The sequence below is a fragment of the Pinus tabuliformis genome, chromosome 4_2 (genome assembly GCF_031772625.1).
Source record: "Pinus tabuliformis cultivar Carrire ecotype Pingquan chromosome 4_2, CPIR1, whole genome shotgun sequence".
Taxonomy (NCBI): domain Eukaryota; kingdom Viridiplantae; phylum Streptophyta; class Pinopsida; order Pinales; family Pinaceae; genus Pinus; species Pinus tabuliformis.
In genome coordinates, this window is record NC_142304.1 from 310,803,035 (window position 1) to 310,826,295 (window position 23,261).

Here is a 23,261-nt window from a genome sequence, read left to right on the forward strand (position 1 = left end):
GATGAAGTAGAACATGACACGCTGTTACAACAAATATGTCAATCGTTACACAAGCCTTTAGTCGGTTGTGGAAAATTGTCTCCGCTATTAATGTTCTGCCCATTCGATTTATCAATGAGTTGTCGCAACGAATGTTGGAGTTGCTCTCACCTCTTCTTTCTACGCTTGGGATCCGATCTGTTTTGAGAGCGCTTAAGAGCGTATTGGCCCTTCTTGTCAGTAAAGACGCCATCAAAACTGGGGAAGAGCCCTCTGTTAGTTTCATACCACCATCTCGAAACGAATTGAATATTCCTTCTGTCGCAGATTTATATTTTGCAGGAGTAAAATTCTGTCGCAGCTCAACAATAAAACTGCCACGCTTTACCTCCCCAAAGTAAAGTTGGACACCTACACAGAGGTGATTCTGAGAAATCTGGTGGCATTTGAAGCTTCTGCAGTGGCCGACGCACTTGTTTTGAGACAATACACAGATTTCATGAACGGGTTGATCAACTGCGAAAATGATGTGAGATTTCTGAGAAAGCGCGGAATAATTTCCAATTACCTCCAAAGTGATGGACAGGTTGCGAGCATGTGGAACAACATCTTCTGAGTGTGCCCTTCTCAACGCATCCGTTTGCTCAAGGCCAGCGCATGCTGAGGCTAAAATTCACCTGCCAATATTCAGGTTTTGTTTGGATTTCTTTTCCATTATTAGATTAAATTTGTTTGGTATTTATTGTAATATATTATATATTATATTTATTTGTTTTATATTTATCTATTTTCGATTTCTTTTGATTTGTATTTGTATATTATTAGTTATCATTTTTTTTAATGATTGATTTGTTTTGATTGTGTGATTTGTTTTTGTATATATTTAGTTATGATTGATATATTTTGATTTATATAATATTTGATTCGTATTAATATATATATATATATATGTATTATATTAATTATATTATATTATATTATTATATTAATTGTATTAATTATATTAATATGTTAATTTAATATATTAATTGTATTAATATATTAATTATATTAATCTATAATGATAATATATTATCTTTTGTTATCAAGTATCAAAAAAAAAATAGTTAACAATTGTTGTTTAGAAGGATTTTAAAAAAATAAACATTGGCATGTGAAGGGTACTGGCATAAAACAAAACTATGAAAATTGAGAGAATCATGAGAATTACAAGAACAGGATGAAAACTTTGGGGGCATGAAAATTAAGAGAAGCATGAGAACAGGATGAAAAAAAAAAACACACTTTTCACAAAATTCACGCAGGTTTGAAAATAAATAATGGAACTTTTGGAAGCATAATTTAAAAGAACATTTGGTGGATTTGCTGATTAACTTGCATAGAATTGAAAATTTGATATTGTTGTATGCTTTTATAACATACTAATCCGCAGGACACAACAAATTCCAAACTTTTCGCCATGCACAAAAGTCAGCTGACACAAACAGGGAGTATTACTTTTCATGGTTATTTTAAAAAAAATGGATTGATATTAATATCATGATTAAGTCAATTTTAACACTTTGTTTTTCCTTAAGTTGTTTTATTTGGTATGAAATTTTTGCGTAAAAATCATGAAAAAACTGGTCATTTCTTCTAGAGTACACTTATGTTTTCTTTGTACCAAGTTTTTTTACAGGTTACAGGATAATCAAGTGAACATAAGGAGATTACATTGTGACGACAATTGGTCTTCCAAAGACTAAAGTCATGACAGATTCTAAAGACAAATCCAACTCTACAACCACTCCTTTGCAACTCCCTTTTTGCAAAAGATTTTGAATTCCACCAATTGTCAAACCATAAAGCATGACCATATCCATATTCATTTTTCACAGCAAGAGTTCTTATTCATACACCATGCATTTCCTTACATCCATTCCTTACAAGCTTATTGTCATTTTCCATTTCATTACCATTTCCCTTCATTTCCGCAATAAAACCCGGCTTGAGTCAAAGTCCTAGAGTCTAAGTATCATTGAAAAAACACCTAGAGGCTTGCATGCCTTAATGGCAAGTACTCTTACCAATGAACAATGGGAGTACATTAATATCCCTTGTTCGTTGGATCTTGTAGGTGACTCGACCACGACAAATTTATTCGTACCTACAAAGATGTGTTAGGCATCCTGATTCCCATTGGAATCAATGGTGGGAGCTCTTGTGTTGGCTAGGGGCATTCATTAACGGCCACTAAGTCAACAACTTCTTGCTATGTTCGACATCGACACATTTAATCACATAGTAAGATTTGTGCCATCGAGCGTTGAAGACTTGAAGACCCATATTTTGTAGCAGATGAAGCCAATTTCTTTTCATTGTTTATCAGTTTGTCATCACTTGAGGACAAGTCAATAAATACGGCTGGGAGGGAAATGTAACTTATATATTTTGTATACCTTCCAAGCCTCATTTAGCAGCAGAATCATCAGATTCATCATCAAGTAGCAGATACGCCTTTCAGCCATGTTCAACAGACTCCTCATCTAGTAGCAGAGGATCCAACAGCCGATACGACAATACAGATCCATCTTTCATCCACAACTTGAAGAAGAAGCTTCAGCGCAGAATTGTGGCAGCTGAACATGCATGATTCATCCACCATTTTCCCAACCAAGTAAAGAAGACTACGAACAATAGTTTTTGCAGCCACACGTGCACGACTCTCATTTATTTTTGGAAGGGTAAGTTAAGGTATGATATTTTCTAACTTTTAACCTTTAAATTCCTTGAAAAGTTAGAATAATAATTTTTGGAAAAACTTCACTTCCTTTCCCCTTCCTTTCCCCATTTCACATAACTGCCCAAACCATCCGTTTAAGGGGAAGGATACATTTACGTACATACTTTGTCACATTCATAAAACATCCACATTCATATATCACATTCTAAACCCCACTTACCTTCAAAATATATTCACTATTACATGAGCATACAAATGGCTTTGTCAAAAGTATTTAAAAGTTAATTGGATGCCAACACAATCATGGTTGTTACACAAGAACCAACCATGATGCATTCCAACAAAAATACTCTGCAATAAAAATCACATTATGCAAAGATCATACATTGAATGCAACAAACAAAATATGGTTGAAACACAAGAACCAACCAAGTTGTAGTTCATCAAAATAACGCTTTGCAAAAGTTAAGTAAATGATATCATGCAGAGTTTAAGCCAAAGCTCAAGTACCAAAAAGTAATGTAATAGATTGCATGAGGACATGCAATACCTCCAGAAAGAGGCTCGAGAAGAGAGAGAAATGTTTCCTTTCAAGGCTGTGATTCATCTTGATGATAAGCATGAAGAATATGAGAATTTATTGAAGGATGCAGAAGAACAACTTGCTGATATATATGAATCATCAAGGTGTTACTCTAAAGTGCTCCCTGTGAATGATGAGGTGAATGAGGAAGTGGTGAGGATTCTGCAAGAAGCATCCCAGAGAAATCTCGAGAAGTTAGAATTGAAAGGACGGATGCTGAGGTTTGTTCCAGAGGCGCTTGGCAACCTGGCAACACTAACGTTGCTCGACCTTTCAAATAATCAACTGGAAGCTCTCCCTGATTCAATTGCAGGCCTCACAAATCTAGAGGCACTGTATTTGTCTTCTAACATGTTGATCTTGCTGCCAGATTCTTTAGGGCTTTTGAAAAGTCTGAAGGTCCTAAATGTTTCGACAAACAAACTGAAAGCATTACCCGACAGGATTTCGAGATGCATTGCATTGATTGAGCTGGATGCTAGAAGATCATGTGATTTTTTTTTTGGTTTCGGGATCGATGTAACAAAAGAATGAAAGTCAATTTTTTATTTATTTTTAATAATAATAATACTAATAATAATATATATATAAGAGATATACATATTATTATTACATGGAATTTTTTTTTTTTTTTTAACAACAAATCTTAAAAAGAAAATACTAAAAGAAATGAAAACATATTTTTTTTTATGTTGATTTTATTTATTGCTTTAGGTTTTTTTTTAAACAACAAAAAAAAACAATTTTTTTTTAATTTGTTATTTAAGTTGAGATTTTTAAAATCAACAATTTTTTTATTAAAACCTAATAAAGAAATATTCTAAAATTAAACAATAACTAAAATGAAGTTAGTTTTTTTTTAAATATAAAACAAAACAAAAGAAATGGTTTTTTTTTTTTTTTTAATGTTTTGCATTTTTTAAATATCTAAAAAAAATGGTTAGTTTTTTTTAAATGTCTAAAAAAACAAAGAAAATGGTTAATTTTTTTTTTTAATAATATATATATATATATATATATATATATATACATATATTATTAAGCTTTTTATTTTTTAAATCTAAAATTAAAAAAACTAAATTTAAAGATGTTTTTTTTCATTCACAAAATTCTTTATTGTCTTTTTGCAAATTAGTTCTCCAGCAAGAGTATTTTTATTCGAACGAAATCAATAGATTTTCTGATCTTCCTCATCGCACAAAGCGCAGGAAGAGAGCATACTAATCGCTTGATTCGTTTTTATTCATGCAGGGGGGTTTCAAAAGGGATTGAATTTAAAACTAGCTAAATATTAAAACATCAGAAAACTCAAACTTAAACTCCTTTGTGAAGATCTTGCTGTCACCAGGTTTCACAAATTATTTTGTCTAAAGAAAAATACTAGTACTGAATTAAATTCCTAATGCTTAATCCCTTAGCACCATCCCCGGCAACGGCACCAAAATGTTGGGCAATTTATTGGGCTTAAATTGCTGCATTAAATTATCGACCAGGGAAACTCGTAAGCTTGTGATGATGCCAACAAAATATATGCAGGAGTAGGAAACTAACTTTATGTCTAGCTAAATTATTTATGATTCAATATAATATGCAAGGGAAGAGGCTCCTAACTAAGGAGGTCCTGGTTGTCCTTCCCTACAGTATCATAGAGAAATCATTGATTACATAAAACTAGAAACTTGTAATGAAGACAAGAGAATGAACTTTAATTGTTGTTCAGATTCAAAGAGAGAGAAAGACTAACTTAGTCTCTTGATTGTCCTCTCATGTACTAATCCAAACTAAACTAAGATTCATTCATAAGCATAAGAAATGAAATGACTTGAAACATAAAAGCAAAAGAATGAATTTCAATTACCATATAAATCAATGGAGAGAGAGCCTAACTTAGACTCTTGGTTATCTCCTCATATGATACTTGAAACATAAAAGCAAAAGAATGAATTTCAATTATCATGCAAATCAAATGGAGAGAGAGCCTAACTTAGACCCTTGGTTGTCCTCTCATATGCTGATAAGATTCTAATTTAAAACTCATTCATCAATCACAAACAAATCCTCAAACATCTAAGCAATTAAATGAAATAAGATCTAATATGAAATAACATGTTCCTTTGATCCTTCTAGAGTGAGCTCAATTCTCCTAAGAACAAAGTGACAAGCTATTCCATATACTACATTAAGGCAACTTATATCTAAAACTACATAATGGAAATATATGTACAACTTATATCTATAACTACATAATGGAAATATATGCAAAATGAAGCTTTATTCTATTCCATCATAAGTTGGATACAATGCTCCAAGAGTCCTTCCTTTGGAATGGAGGAGGTACTCCTATTTATACAATGAGATGAGATAACAAACTCATAATGATGATCCCCTAATCTCTCCTTTGACCCACATATTTCTCAACCATCTAGACACATAAACCTATCCTCCATGATTTCCTCCATGAGGTCCATGATCTTCTCCATGAGATCATGATCTTTTCCATGAGGCTTATCTTATCAAATTCGAATTTGATCATTCAAGGCCACATAAAGATGCCCTGGAAGCTTCCTTTGTACCTACACATGTCAACAAACTCATTCTAATTGTTAGGTATAAGTATAAGCATATTATTTTCTAAAGTTTAGCCATAAATTCACTTAAAAATGTTAAGAATTAATAAACTTTGGAAAAGTATTGTTATAACCAAATAATGAGGTAAATGTAATGATATGGAGGTGGAATGGAGGTGACATGAAGGTAAAATGTGAAGATATTGGTGAATAATGGAGTGAAAATAGGGACTATTTTGAGGCCCAACATCTCCCCCAAACTGGAGGTATTGCATGTCCTCATGCAATCTATTACATTACTTTTTGGTACTTGAGCTTTGGCTTAAACTCTGCATGATATCATTTACCTAACTTTTGCAAAGAGTTATTTTGATGAACTACAACTTGGTTGGTTCTTGTGTTTCAACCATATTTTGTTTGTTGCTTTCAATGTATGATCTTTGCATAATGTGATTTTTATTGCAGAGTATTTTTGTTGGAATGCATCATGGTTGGTTCTTGTGTAACAACCATGATTGTGTTGGCATCCAATTAACTTTTAAATACTTTTGACAAAGCCATTTGTATGCTCATGTAATAGTGAATATATTTTGAAGGTAAGTGGGGTTTAGAATGTGATATATGAATGTGGATGTTTTATGAATGTGACAAAGTATGTACGTAAATGTATCCTTCCCCTTAAACGGATGGTTTGGGCAGTTATGTGAAATGGGGAAAGGAAGTGGAAAGGAAGTGAAGTTTTTCCAAAAATTATTATTCTAACTTTTCAAGGAATTTAATGGTTAAAAGTTAGAAAATATCATACCTTAACTTACCCTTCCAAAAATAAATGAGAGTCGTGCACGTGTGGCTGCAAAAACTGTTGTTCGTAGTCTTCTTTACTTGGTTGGGAAAATGGTGGATGAATCATGCATGTTCAGCTGCCACAATTCTGCACTGAAGCTTCTTCTTCAAGTTGTGGATGAAAGATGGATCTGTATTGTCGTATCGGCTGTTGGATCCTCTGCTACTAGATGAGGAGTCTGCTGAACATGGCTGAAAGGCGTATCTGCTGCTTGATGATGAATCTGATGAGTCTGCTGCTAAATGAGGCTTGGAAGGTATACAAAATATATAAGTTACACCATGCGAGACAAAAATAGGATAGAACAGTGTCTCATGGTTGTTTCTAAATGAGGTAGGGGGCACTTGTATTTATAACCTTTCAAGGTAGTCCACTTTGCTTTAGGGTCAACCTTATCAAATATGCACATGTGGGATTTTCTTCATAAGTACACTTTCACTTATCCGATTTGAGTGATATTTAGGTTGATTTTTGTCCTCTCCAAAAGAGGAATTCAATGAAATCATTATCTCCATCAAGTGAGCTATCCAAAGTGGAATTTTACTGTAGTTGCATATTTTTAACAATCCCTCTCAATTAGGGAGAATTTTACCTGCCAATATCTGACCATTTATCATCCTGTCATCATCTCGTATCATCACTGATCATCTTGATTCATCTCTTTCTTATTCCTGCTTATCTCTTGATTGTTCCTTCTAATGTGTTGAACATTCTCGAATCTGAAAGAAGAATAATTTTGATATTGGAGGGGAGCTCAATCTACCACCCTATTTCCATCGGACTACTGCTTGGAATATTTTCCAGCGGGCTACTACTCGGGGATATCAATGCGGAGCTAAATCTGTGATTTGTATCATCATATGAGAGCATATCATCAGGGAGCACATATCAACCTGGAACCACATTAGAGAGCATATATCGACCCATGATATCATGGGAAAGCTACTACTACGACCCCATATCGAGAAATACGATATCCAAACACACATGGGAGAACATCTCAACCCTGGAATCACATCGGGGAGCTCATTCTCAACCTAGAGTTGTATAGGGGAGAAAAATGTCAATCCAATCCTATTGCCTATTGATCTTCCCATCGATGACTCTAAGTAGTCATGTGGTAGAACACCTGCATCATAATCAACTTGGGTTGTACACCCAAATACACTCTCAATCGATTGGCCAAACATGGAGCGATATTCCCAATAAGCCCTGCTTGTAGGTATGATTCCATCTGGGGTATACTCTGCATAGGGGAGCAACATCCCTGATCCTATGAAGATAGGGGTGCAACATATCCAATCTTATGGGTAACAGATAGGGGTGATACCATATTATCCAGAGTTCCCTCAACCCCAGGAGCCCTCTATCTCAATTTCTTACCCTAGGAGCTCAAACAGGGGAGGAAGAGCTGGATCAATGTGCTCAAGTGGCTAGGATACAACCTTACCTGCACCTTTGGGGACGAACAACTCCTCTTATTAGGCCGGGTAAAAGGCGAAATCCGACCTTAGAGGCTCGTATCCTGGAGATTATAAGGAAAGATGACAAGAATCTCCATAGAACGTAGATTAATATACATTTCAAGACCTTCCCAGCACTCTCTGTCTTGTGCTTTGGCTGGGCTTTGATACTCTTTGATTGATACAGAGAGAGATGGGCTTGATACACTCTTTTACAGGAAGGAGGAAGTGTCCTCGATCAATGATTCTCTCTTCATACTCATATTTTTTATCAACTTGATCGTTACGTAGAAATAGTAGCATTCACCTGTTCACACACACACACACACACACACACACACATATATATATATGTCACAAAAGGATACCATAGTCATCCTCCCTCTCAAGAAGGCGCCAACCACAATCCTGGGCTTGTCTCGTACAACAAAAATGTCTCAATATATGAAGGTAACTCAGTCCCAACTATATGCAGGATTATATGCCAAACGATTCCTTCTATTTGTCATCATAATGTATCCATGTCATATCTAGACCTTGCTCAGATGACTCTCTAAGGAGCTTCTTCATGATGCCTCATAACTAGCCATGCTAGCAACATTGTACTCAACCTTAGTCATGCTACAAACTCTCATTTAAGATATTATGGAAGATATCATACTAAGGAAACATCCAAATGTGATCATCTCATCAATAACGATCCTAATCATCATCAGTACATCCAAGTAGTCACATATCACAAGAGGAATGTATCATACCAAAAATTGATCATTCCATGCAAATATATCGAAGGATTCTTAGTGGAAACTCTATGTGAGTGAAGCAGGTCAATCATGAGCTTATTCAGGTTCTATGCACATCATATATATATATATATGTATATATATATATATATATATTTTCTTTCTCTCTCTCTCTCTCTCTATATATATATATATATAGACGGGTGTTCGAAATGGAACATTAATGCTTCAATCAACTGTTGGTTGCCAAGATGGGTTCAACAATATTTCTTCACAACATCTTGAAATTCAATCGGAGTGTCCAAGGATTTGCAATTCCAAATTGCTTCGTAATATAGATTATCTTTCCCCAACTTCAGAAATCAATTCATAATACCATGATTCATCATTTCGAGATTCAGAATCCATCTCCCTCTTACTTAGATAATTAGAGGCTCATTACCTATCAATAGTAGACCACCAATATATAAAACCAAAACCAAAATCAAAGTTATATCTTGGAACACTTTTGAAGTAGAGGTTTGGATCAACACATTATCCTGACTTCACGAGATAAATGTTAATGCAGACATATCAATATCGAGGAGATTGCTTCATATAGTGCTCTCTATAAACATAATACTTTTCCAAACTAATATGCTTAGACTCACAATATTGTACAATAAAATAAGCTAAGTTAGCTTATCAAAATTTAGATGCCAAATCAAAACCAATCACAATATCGCAATATCAAATTCTTTAGACCAAGTGAAAAATAGATCTCTCATCAAGTCATGACTTCATCTATTGTCATGCCAACAAGTTTCCATTTGCGAGGCAAAATCAAACCAAACTTCATCAAGTCATCCTCATGGTCATAATATAAGTCACTAGATGCAAATTCATACATCAAGAATAAGTCATGTAGGTTCCATCCATTTATTGTGAGGTTACTTCATACTAAATCACATCTGTCAATACTTCAACCATTGTGCTAAGAACAATGATTCCAATACAAAACTATTATCAAACACCAATATTAGCCATTGAAGGTCACTATGCCCATATATCATTGTTATCGATGTAAATCATCAGTCGTCACGTCACATCATTAGTCATCAGGCCAAATACCAAATTCGCTATCATAGTGAGATCTATAATACATAACATATCTCAACATCAAGTCAAAGCTATAAGTCATTATCAAGCATCATGTCAAAACTCCAAACACTGCTTACTTATATCAATAAACAAAATCTAGTCAAACCCTTGTAACTATTATTAAATATTTTCATACACAAGCATCAATGGTCAAATCATAATGACATATTGATATGAATATTATGGTCCCCTGTAAACACAAGTTTAGTTGACAAATTCACATTCTAGATAGTAAGTTAAACATTCAAACTTCCTTTCTCATAGGACATTTGAGTGCCTGCTTCATATATGTAAGACTTTCGTACTGTTGGTGCATTCTTGATTTTATGTCCAAGTCTTTAGCTTTGTGACCTACAGTCATAACCACACCCATAGGCCTTATTCCATGCGGTTGAGAGGCTTTAGTCGCACCCTTAAGCTAGCTTATGTGTGGTTGAGGTTTAGAGTCACACCCTTAGGCTTGCTTCCATGCGGTTGAGGCTTAGAGTAAGGAAAATTGTTTCTTATTAGACCAGAACCTTCCTGCAGACCAATAATGTCAGATATTTGTCTATTCATGTCCATAAATATTATTTCAACTATAAGGAATATTCTATGCATATAATTCAAATGATAATAGGCGTAGGGATCTTATTTAGAGATTCTCCCTCTGAATAGGAAGCCACTTCAGTGAACTTCATTCAAGTCATTAGCATGTCTATAATACTACCATGCATCAACATATCTATTAGATCATAAAGTCATACCACATCACATATTTATCACGATCATATCATGTTAGCATCAACTACTTCACCATTACATCACGACATAAATCTCTCATCAAGGGTTAGTGACAAATAGCTAATAGGAGAATACTTCAAGAATCATGGTCACAACATTACTTCTTTGTCACATATATCAATCCATCAAGTCAAGGCATTCAATTTTACCATATACCATAATTACTAAGCACATCAAAACATAACCACAGTCAACAAGAAGATCATGAATATCAATCTAATTTTTACACTTCTATCATCATGGTTACCATGCTTATCACAAACATTATTAACAATATTAGGTTACCATATTAGAATCAAGGTGTTAGCCTTTTTTATGGGATCAAAATATCCATAATGATAGATGTTATCCAAACATCAAGTATACCAATATATTTAAGATAGATATTAAGTAGATTTATAGAATCAAGAAATTCATCATGTCTAAGAAGTAAGATACTTGTTTAATACCAAGTGAACCATTTCATCGTAAGAACCATAAATCCAAATCAATTTCATATGCATGAGCCATTTGTGAGGGAGACATTCTCATAATACCTTAGGGCTTACCTTACCATCCAATATTACAATTGAAACATAACATTTAAAAAATATACCATCCATACCTTATAGTATTCAAATACATATGTGCATTCTTATTTTACATAGGCAACTTATAGCACTTTTTCACCTTTTCATCAAGTGCCTTTTTACCTTTTCTAAAGCTAATTATTCTTTTATTGCACTAGCCATGATCCTTGAGAAGGATCCACTTATCACAAATCATTAGGAGGTTAGAAGCATTCAAATACTAAAATATACATGCAGGAATTATATAATTAATAATCAAAACAATAATCAAATCCATAAGTCTAAACAACAATAAAGACATAATGGAGCATCATAAATTGAAAAGTAATTATCTTTAATGAGAGGTGATCATGTCCCTCTTAAACCAACCTTCAACAACCATCATTATCCATTTTCCACTTGTTTCCTTCAATATACATTCATCAACTTCATCAACAACCAGGCCTAATAGAAACTATCCCATCTAGGGCTTTTTCAAATCTATCACAAGTTCTTGAGCATCTTCACATTGAACAATTCCTTCACAAGTACAATCTATCTCTGTACTTCACAAACCAGCTCAAGTCAACACTTAGCCAATTCTGCTCCCTGCCAAGACCCTACTTCCTTGCGCAATTCCTGAGAGAATTAGCCCATATTTAAATGGGAAATTCTCTCTCCATAACTACACAATCCATCCATAGGCCCTCAACTAATTGCATGCACCATCTGTACAACTCAGAAAATTATACAACCCATAGTACACTGTCCCTAATCTCTAATCTCAACTGGGTCTTCCTCTAAACTGACATGCATGAGTTATTTATGAGTGAATCTTCAGTTAATTGGTGGAACAGAGAATCTGCACTGAAACTGCTCCCCACTATTAGACCTCCTACTAGTTCCTCCAACTGTTTGAACTAGTTTAACTGACTATAACTTAGTTAAACTGAGTTAATTAATTACAACTCAAAATAACTCAACCTAGACCCCTAAAATTTAGGAATCGCTCTACATGACTCTAGATAGACTTCCAACTCGAATTTACTAAGCCAACAAAGTCAAATTAACTTAGTTAACTGCTCCAAGTTACTATGAGAATAGAATTACAATTTAATTCCTAATATAATTGAAGGACAAATTAAATTAAAATTTCTATATGCTATTTTTAACATTTCTTGTTGCTATTTTCAACACTGACTTAGTTGAATTGATTGCACAATATTGATCTATGTAAGGATGAGCATATTAGTTTGGTAAATTGTTATGTTTGTAGAAATAATTGTATGAAGCAAGCTCCCTGAGCTTGATATATCCACATTGACAATTACCTGGTGAAGGCAGGATGATGTGTTGATCCAAACCTCTACTTCAAAAGTGGTCCAAGGTATGACCTTGATTTTGGTTTTATATACTGATGGTCTATTTTTGATAAAAAATAAGCCTATGATGATAAAAGTAAGAGGGAGATGGCTTCTAAAGTTTGATATAATGAATCATGGCATGATCAATCAATTTATGAAGTTTGGGAAAGAAAATTTGAATCGTGGAGCTATTGAAGAGTTTTTAGAAAGTGGAAATGAAAATCCTTGGACACTCCGATTGAATTTCACGATGTTGTGAAGAGATATTGTTGAAATTGACTTGGAAACCGACAGTTGATTGAAGCTTTGATGTTCTGTTTAAACACCAGTACATGTATATATATGTTGTGCATAGAACCTGAGAGAATTAATGATTGAGCTGCTTCATACACATTGATTTGCCGCCGAGCACCCTTCGAGATATTTGCATGGTACGATCAATTTTTGATCTGAGATATTCATTCTATAATATGTGATTGCATGAATGTATTGATGATGTTTGGGATCGTTATTGACGAGTACATTTGGGTATTACCTTAGTATGAGATCTCCCATGTTATTTTGGATGAGAGGGCCGTAGCTTTAAGTATGAACGAGGTTGAGTACGATGCTGCTGGCATGGCTAGCTATGAATCATGATGAAGAATCTCTTTGGAGAGATGCTTGAGCAAATTTTGGATATGACATGGATACTCTATGATAATAATGAGTGGATCCAATTGGTAGAGAATCATGTATATAGTTGAGACTGAGATTTCTTCAACTAGTGCTGTTGTATGAGACAAGCTTAGGATTGTGGTTGGCACCCCCATGAGAGGGAGGATGACTATGGTATCCTTTTCATGATATGTATATTTTTTTCTAATATAATATTTGATTTGATGTCCTATATGAATAGGAGACTGATGCTTTTGAGACATGATGATTACTAGATATGAGCACGATGATATGCTTATGATCTACAGAGAGCATCGATGATCGAGGACATTGAGCCAACTCTTCCCCCCTGTTTGAGCTCCCAGGGTGTGGAATTGAGATGGAGGTCTCATGGGGTTGAGAGATCTCTGGACAATAGGGTATAAACCTTATCTGTTACCCATAGGATTGGAGACCTTGCTCCCCTATCTTGGTCTTTGCAGAGCATACCCTAGCTGGCATCATACCCACAAATTGGGCTTGTTAGCATTGTCCATCCCCATCTGGGCAACAAGTTGAGGAGGAACGTTTTACGACACTTGGTTTTCATATTCCAAGTGGTCTCTTGGATTCCAATGAATGTTAATATTCCACACCATAACCTTTAGAGGATTAGGTGTCCAACACCGTTGATAGTATTTTGTCGATAAGAAAGGTTTTTTTTTTTCAATTATTCTTGATGAAATTATTTAAAGTTAGCATGATGTTTCAATATTGAAAGGAACCACTGCAACAATTTGACTATGTAGTGGTGAGTATGTTATGGTTCAACTGATGGCAAAGACTTGCATTTTCCTATATGTAGTACTTGAATTATGAGGCTAGGATAATCTATTTGTTTGAGGGATATTTTCACATTAATATATCTAGAGGGATGATGAAAGGATTTTTTCTTGTTTATTGTATTAAAACTATATGTTGTCACAAATAATGAATATTGTGAATGATTGCATGTTACTGCTGAGCATATTGTTGATGACCAAAGTTGTTGAGCGTTATATATATGGCTATAGAATATGCTAATGAATTACATGTTCAAAATTACTATTGAGATGGTTTGTTGTTGCTAGATTGAAATTTTGTGTAGAGATTTGATGAACAATGTATGCTATTAGGGTTTGACAAAGAGACTGTTGGTTTTCAATCATAAGCTGCTAGTAATGCTAATTTGCAGAGAAGTATTTGATTAATGTTGTGACAATGGTTGAGATATACATGCGTATATGCTAATACTAGGGTTTGAAACGTCGTTGTTGATAGTGTTATATTACAGATGTCATCGTTGTAAGAAAAGTTTGATTATTGTTTTGTCTCTATGTATGGTTGGAGCTGCAACTAGGGTTTTATGGATTGTTGAGCAGTAAAAGTCTCTTGTATTATCACTGGTCAAAGTGTTGTTGAGATTTTACTATTGTTTTGTCAGTGAGATCTATTGAACAAGAATATGCAACAACGTTATTGACAACAATGGTTGGACAATGATCAAAGTAGTGGATGTAGTGTAGCAATGAAGAGTGTCGGAGCATCCTTTGGGTTGGAGTTGGTAAAAATAGGGTGTTAGTGCATCCTTTTAATTGGAGATGATGAAACCAAGGGTTTGGAGCATCCTTCCAATTGTTGCTCGAGAATCTTGGAAGTTGGAGCTTCCTGTTGATGTAATATTTAAGATACATATTAAGAAGCATTTGGTGGCTTTTCTCCTAGAAGGGTTTCCACCTAAAATTATCTTGTGTACTGTCTATGATGTTATGCATTTTTGAATGGTGTTGTTAATATTTAATATTTAATATTTCATTGATATTATTAAAAATGTTACATAGTCCCTAATACTGATTCACCCCCTAGTACTAGTGAATATTCTAACAATATATACTAGATAACTTTGGATATTAATCACTTAAAGGTGCATAACATAAAGACATGGTTTTACATGAAAGGTCATCTTCAGGCCTATTTATATTAAGGCCAATTTTCATTGTAAATCACCATCTCTCCTATCATATTCAATATAGCATTTTAATTCACATGGATTCTTTTATGTTTTCCCATTTATTTTGAATACTCAATTTATGAATCAAGTTCTTCATGTCAAATTTAGAAAACAATGCTTGTTCATTTCATTTGGCATTAGAGCTACATTTGATTTTAGCCTTTGCACAAACTCTTTTTAGATCTTTTTGACCTAACTTTCGCCACACTTATTCATTTCGTTTCTCTAATCATAATTTTTTACTACAACTAATTTATTGAATATTTAAAAATTCAAAATTTCACCAGCAAAATTGAATATAACCCATCATTTACTATGAATCTAAAGAGAGATATAATATTTGAAAAAAATAAAAACAAGAAAAACACTCCTCTATTTAAAAAAAACCATGGGTAAAAAAATAAATAGAATTTTATAATAAAATCATTTCAAGAAAAGTATTAGAACTATTTATTCTCTTTGAAATAGTTGTAGCATTTTTCAGTGGTCATCATTAATAAAGTCATAGATGTGAATTAATTAAGACCCATTGCATCTCAAATCACAAGATATATAATAAACAAATAAAATTGTATAAATTGATGCCATTAGGAAGGAAAATGTATCATGACACTATTCTCTACAAAACCATGTCAATTCCTTTAGTAGTTGTTAGGTTCCTATACCAATAGAGTCATAATTTTGAATGACTAAGGTTAAGCTTGTAATATTGTACATACCTTTGCTTTCTGCAAATGTTTTCCATATTATAAAAAGTAAAAAATGTAAAGAGGGTATGTCGTAAAAGATAAATGAAAGGACAAAAAGAATAAGAGAAGGTCAAAAAAATGAAAGTATATGAACCCCAAAAACAAAAATACCTTGAAAGTGTGCAAGTCTAAATGCCACTACTATTTACTTTTATGCATAATAATTATTCTTTGCAATTTTTTATTCATGCCACAATCCATGGTAATCAAACTATTTAATCTTGGTTTTTTCATGTTTTAAATTTTATGTTTATAGGTTAGAGAACAAAATTTGACTAAACAGTTTAATCTTGGCAAGTCATAGTTAGGTAGAGAAAATAAAAGGAGCTCATAAGCTTAATCTAAGCCCTTGGATGATATAAGGTTAGAGTGAGATAGTTTACTTTTTAAATAAAAGAAAAAGATTGATAAGGGTTTGCTAGCCTAAATGCACCCTAATAAAGTGAAGAAAAATGGTAGAATGAGTAAGTGGGTAAGTAGTAGAAAGGTTGCAGAAATATCATGTGATTACATAAAAGCACTTATGTCATTGTTTTAAATGAATCTTTCCAATATGCATAAGTAGAGGACAAAGCAAAGGCAATGGTTCACAATGTGATTTATTTAACATCCCCTTATTCATTTAAACCCCTATAGCACTCACTAAATTCCCTTTCACAATAAAAATATTAATACCTATAGTTCTTTAAGTCAAAGAGGCTCAGAGCATTTCTCTGACTTCTGGTGGGACCGGACCCTCGGCTTGATGAATTAAGGAGGAAAGGTGTTAAATTCCCTTATAAATCATTCATCCCCCTCACAAAGCCCCTTTTCCTAAGGTTAGGTTCTCTTGCCTAGGAAAACCCCTTTATAAAAATGTTTTATGTGCAGAATCCACCAAATACATTTATCCTAAGTACTAAGTATGTGGAAAACACACAACATTTCATATACCTAAACGCAATACCCCTTCTGCTCATTTCACCGCATATTAACTTTTTTAACTTTATTATTTAAATTTCAAAAAAACCCGTTGTCCCGTATATATTCAACTTCTTTATATAAATTAACCCCACCCCTTAGTTTATTTATAAACTATATCACTACCCCATATCCCACAAATATATTGAATCCCACCCTCAGTCCTTAATCCCGTATTAAAGCGTCCCCGATGAGATTAAGCTCCAAGTTAATCTCATACTGCCGATGATTATACCCATGGCCCCCCTGAAAACGTTTTGTATAAATCACCGCGCAGTTTCACCTCCTGATCACTGTACGATCTCCCTCCCCCTCATCCAACGACTTACATCCATATCGGGCCGACCCGTTGTTCGCCCTTTACCCGCCCGATAAGGTGGTTTTCCTCCGGGCCATCGATGCTATGTGTCAAACAATGGAAGGGATCGGGCGACCCCTCCCGAATGCCGCCCGCACCACAAAAGCGGTGCGATGGACCTCCCAAACCACTTCCCCCTTTCAATCGAAAACCGTTACTGTTCATAAATCAATGAATCTGCCAAAAATTAACCGTTTTCACTATAAAAGCCCATTTACCTCTCTTTTCACTCTTTTCGCGCAATTACCATTGACAATTCAGAAAAGCCGTTGCAACTCCTGCAACTAGCTAATTCGCTCATAGACCTTCGCCATTGCTCCACAGATGCTGTAGACAACCCAACTCATTCATTAGTCCGTACCAGAACCGCACGAACCTCTGTAGCCTCCATCAACTACCAGTAACAGTCAATTTCTCCCAATTCCAGGAGAATGATGAATGTAAAATTACCTGATGCAGAATGGTGGGAGACAATGACTGATTTACTGTGATAAATTTACAGCAAAAAGTTACTGCACAGTAAAAACAGAGCAGCCAGGTAAATAGGTGAAAACAACACATCAGGGTCAAAGTGTATCAGATGAAAGAGTATCAGTAAAAGTGTATCAGATTGAAAAATCAAAGTGAAGATAGATGAAAAAATAGAGCAGAAATGGTACATTTTCCAGAAATTTCCTGTTTAAGTCATAATTTTGCAGAAACTATTGTGGCCAATCCAAGATGAATTTTGAGAAACTAGAGGAGGTTTGTGTTCCTAAAAGGCCAATATACAAAATAATATCTCACTTTTTACACAGGTATTACAAAAAATGAGATAAATTCATATCTTCAGAGCCTATTTTTCGGACTGTGCAAAGTCCTGTTTTTGACATCGTTTTACAGAGAATATTGTGAATAGCTGGAGATTAATTTTGGGAAACTGAGAGAGGTTTATCTCAATAACATACTTATATACAATAACCTCTTTCACTTTTTACATATCTATCTCGGATTGAGATATACAAAGGTATCACTGGACCCTAATTTTGCAGAATTTCTGGGGTAGAATGCACAAAGGAAGGAGGTAGTTAGTGACTTGGAAGCATCATCATCAATTAAGAGTTGCTATCGAATTCGAATTTATCTTTTTTTGTCACCCTCAATCCATAAATATAGTGCCAAATAAATTCATTAGTTTTGAGTGTCCTTTATTTAAGTTCTATTAATGTAAAATATTTTGAGATATTTGTAAAACCAATCTTGATATTTTTTCAAGATATTTCAGTTTAGAATTTGTATAAATATTTCTTCATTTGAAGTATTTGAGGTGGATTCTTAGACATTTCTATAGATTTCTTGATCAAAAGGCTGTAAAGCCATTGAAGCATTCGCTGAGCCAGCAAGCTGGATTGATGAATAAAGACCAGATATTTCAAAGGATTCATGCGTTGAGCAAAGCACAGACAAGTATTTTCTCACGTTGTTGTTATCTTTTTTTCTTTTTTTTCTTTTCCAGAATATATTTCTGAATCTAAATGCTATAACTGGAGTATTATATCAGAATTTGTTTAATTACACTCTGTTTTAACAATTAGGCAAATACATGTTTTCTACTGATATCTAAGTTAAGGAATTCTTAATTGCTCCTTAGTTTAGGTTATATCTTTATAATCAATAGCAAAGGATTCTTAATTGCCCTTTGTTTCCGATTATGCTCTGTTCGTTGTTTAAATCCTGGTCTGAGAATTCTTAATTTCTCTCTCACCCTGGTTTAAACCATTTCACCCCTCTGGCCCTAAGACCTGCACTCTACTCTGCCATCTTGCCCTTTGAACATTCCCTTTAGTGAGTTGATCTAGTTATGCTGCCCTTCTTTCGACTCCATAACCCAATGGTCTAGAGACATCATTCTATCCATCTGTTTAAAAAGCCCCACCACCCAATCTTCAATACAAATCAAAAACCCCCTTGAACTTTCATAACTAGCCTAAAATCCCATCAAACAAAACTAAATCATATAGAGAGAGCCCTCTCTGAACATAGGTTGGCTAAGGCCTATGCTCCAAAAGTGTTTGTGGTTACCCGATAATCTCTTTCTTTAACCTTGAGAAATTACTGAGTAATAACACTGATAATTCGAAAAAAAAAAACTATTTTAAAAAACACCATGAGTAATAATCTACGTCTTTTAGAGGCAATCATTAAGCATATATGTGATTTTATAAATCCTCTTACTATTGTGGCTTTTAAAAGTATATTAGCTAACCACCTAAAAATAATAATAATAAACAAATTAATTCTATATATGCGGATCCTTATGTAATCATTTTGTTTATATTAGATATGCCATCTTTATTCACCAAGCCATATATAGTATTAAAAAAATAATAATCAATCCAATCATTTTGGTGTACTTGTTGTTGTTGGAAGATTAAGATGTCACTAGGGTTGTGTGAACTATTTCTAGTCAAAGTTATGTCATAGTAAAAAAGTATTATATCACATTTAAAGTTTCAATACCTAAAAAGGGAAGATAATATTTAATACGTAAATACCGAGAAACATCATTATATAAGGACGTAGTCTTTAACGTGACTTTTTGAAAGCCTTTCCGGCGATTTTTTCCGGTGAAAATCCGGCAGTGATTTATCGGAATCCAAGTTTGATAGCTAATTTCTGCACAATGAAAGCGTCCCAGGGGTTTTCCAGGGTGCTGAATCCGAATATGCAGTTAAAAAACCATTTTAACTGCAAAAAATCATGATTTCATCTCAATTTCTTCCGCCGGATTCCGTCACCGGAATCTCAAAAAGTCGCATTATAGACAACTCCTTATATAAGGGAACACAAGTTAGGGTGAAAGGAGTAATTAAATTTTCTAAGATATTAAAAATGGATTTTATTAAAAATAAGGAATGAATGATTTTATATAAAGATTTTTCAATTTTATATTTCAAAATATTAATATTTAAATGGAGTATTTAAGAAAAAGAAAAGAAAAGATTGATATGAGTATAAAGAAAATTACATCAATATTAAATTTACTAATCAATTTTAATTTTAGAACTAAGTATAATAAAAAAGAAAGACACTTTTAGTGATGAACATGTAATTATATATTTATATATATATATATATATAAAATCAATATCACACTTATTTAAGAAAAAGAAAAGAAAAGATTGATATGACTATAAAGAAAATTACATCAATATTAAATTTACCAATCAATTTTAATTTTAGAGCTAAGTATAATAAAAAAGAAAGACACTTTTAGTGATGAACATGTAGTATATATATATATATATATATATATATATCACACTTGTGCTTATAAAATAAGTTGATATATTCTTTGATTTAATTTGGTGAGAAACATTGAAAAGTTAACAAGCAGAAAAAAAATTGATGTTTTAATATAATAAAAACAATATTGTAAAACATTTGAAAGAATCCGTATTCTTAAGCACCTTATCATAAGACTTTAAAATATCTCAAAGATCATTCTCTGAGATAATGAAAAGTTAGAAAAAATATGTAGAAAGAAGTTGAAAATGTTATCATTGATAAAGATAAAGATATTTCTCACATTATGAATCTATCCAAAACTTCATTGCGTAGATTTTTTCAAACATGTAAATAATATGAAAAAAATAATTCTAAAACAACTTATCAGTGAGAAATCACTAATTGATAAAGAAATAACCATTGATCCAATTGATATAAAGAAGCCATTGGATGTTGAAATGCAGATAATGGATGTTCCAAGTATACTTGCTAATGAAAATTTCATGATCAACAAAATGACTCAAGTATATGAAAAAGACATAATACCAAAATTTAATCGAGAAAAAATACAAGTATAAGGAGGAAAGATCATGTTGCTGAGAGACTTTATCGACATCCTAATCAAAACAGTCAAAGCTTTACCAATCAATGTATCAACCTTGTTTGGAAAAAAATAAACTATTCAAACTATATTTCAAAGAATATTAATTCCATTACATTTAGAACTCAAAGTAGAAGTCATATCAAGATTTGTTATAGAACAAATCCTTTCCAAGAACCCTATAAATGCACAATCCAATAGAAGATTGAATTATGGTAGTTAGACCTTTTCACCATTTGACAATTCTCCACAATGCTTAAAAGTTCATATCTTCTTGTATCATGCACAATCATAGCCTCAAAGAATAGATGAATTGTGAGAATACATTGCAAATTGAAACAAGATATGAAGTTTTTCCATTGATATGATTTTAGGAGAAGCTATTTCTAAAGGGTAAGACAATGTTATGTATATAAAAAAAAGGGTCATAGTTTCATAGCAACATAGTCCGTGCTTGTTTCTATGGGGTTTGCATTTTGTTTTTATTTGAGAATGCTTTGTTTCCACAAGCTGCACCTTGGCCCTCTACACAATGAAATCTTCCTTCGCACCTCCACACTCCACACAATGAAAGCTTCCTCCACACCTTCACACTTCGAACAATGAAAACTAAACCCTGAGATATGCACTCTTTGCAATCGCTACATCAATTGCTCCAAATTCACTTCGAGATGCGCATGTAACTTTCATTGTGTTGAGTGCAGAGGTGCGACAAAAGATTTATTTGTGTAGAGTGCGGAAGAGATTTCAATGTGCTTCCTCCACATTCAGCACAATGAAATTAACTCAATTAAAAAAAAATTAAAAGATATAATTTGATAATCAAAATAATAAAATTACGGGCACCTGTAGTGACGAATACTCACTGTGATACGAAGGAATCTACACATAGTATTAAAAAATTAATTAAGGCTTACAAAAATAATATATTAATTTCACTTCGAGATGCGGAGTAAGATTTCATTGTGCGAAGTACGAAGGGTGTAGAAGAAGATTTCATTGTGCGGAGTGTGCAGGTGTGGTAGTGCACTGGTGCGGAAGAAGCAAAGTGATGAGAAGCAAAATGAAAACTAAATCTTGAGATATGTATACTTTGCAATCATTACAACAGTTGACTCGAATTCACTCTGATGCGGAGGAGGATTTCATTGTGTAGAGTGCAGAGGTGCAACAAACAATTTCATTGTGTGGAGTGAAAAGGTGTGGAGGATGCACAATGAAGATTCCTCCACTCCTCTGCACTCCACACTATGAAATTAACTCAATTAAAAATAAAATATTAAAACATATAATTCGATCATGAAAGATTCCTCTACTTATTTGCACTCTTCACAATGAAGCTTCAATTATTTTTAGCTTAAATGACTCCTTCATACAAAGCAACATATAGTTTTGAGATATCCGATCAACAAGCGCATGTGCTGTTGGCTCAGGGGGTCCTGACCGAGGTTCAGAGTTAGTTGCGCCAAACAAAATCATACAGTAATGGCCCTTTCGGCAACAACCCACGTAGTGCAGACTGAAGTCTCACCCGAAGCAGTATAGGGGGATGATGGAAAATTTTTTCGCATCCAGAGATCAGTGTGATGTCTTTTAGCACCCTAGATCTGCCTCCGCACAAATCTATAAGCCCCTAGGGCTTGGTACTGCAACTCCCTTTTAACAGCTTCTAGACCTTCGTGAAGGTCTATGATTGGTCTTTGCATACCCTTAACAGTCGAGTCATCTAATTATGCGCATCAGAAAATAAACCTAGACTAGGGCTCGCGTAGATAAGCTTGCATTATTAATAAACATTAGATAATTCATCAAGTCTTTGTGGAATTACGTAAACATGCTTGCATACATCATCTAGTGGTTATTCAATAGAATCATGTACCATTAGATCAATACTTCATAAGAAT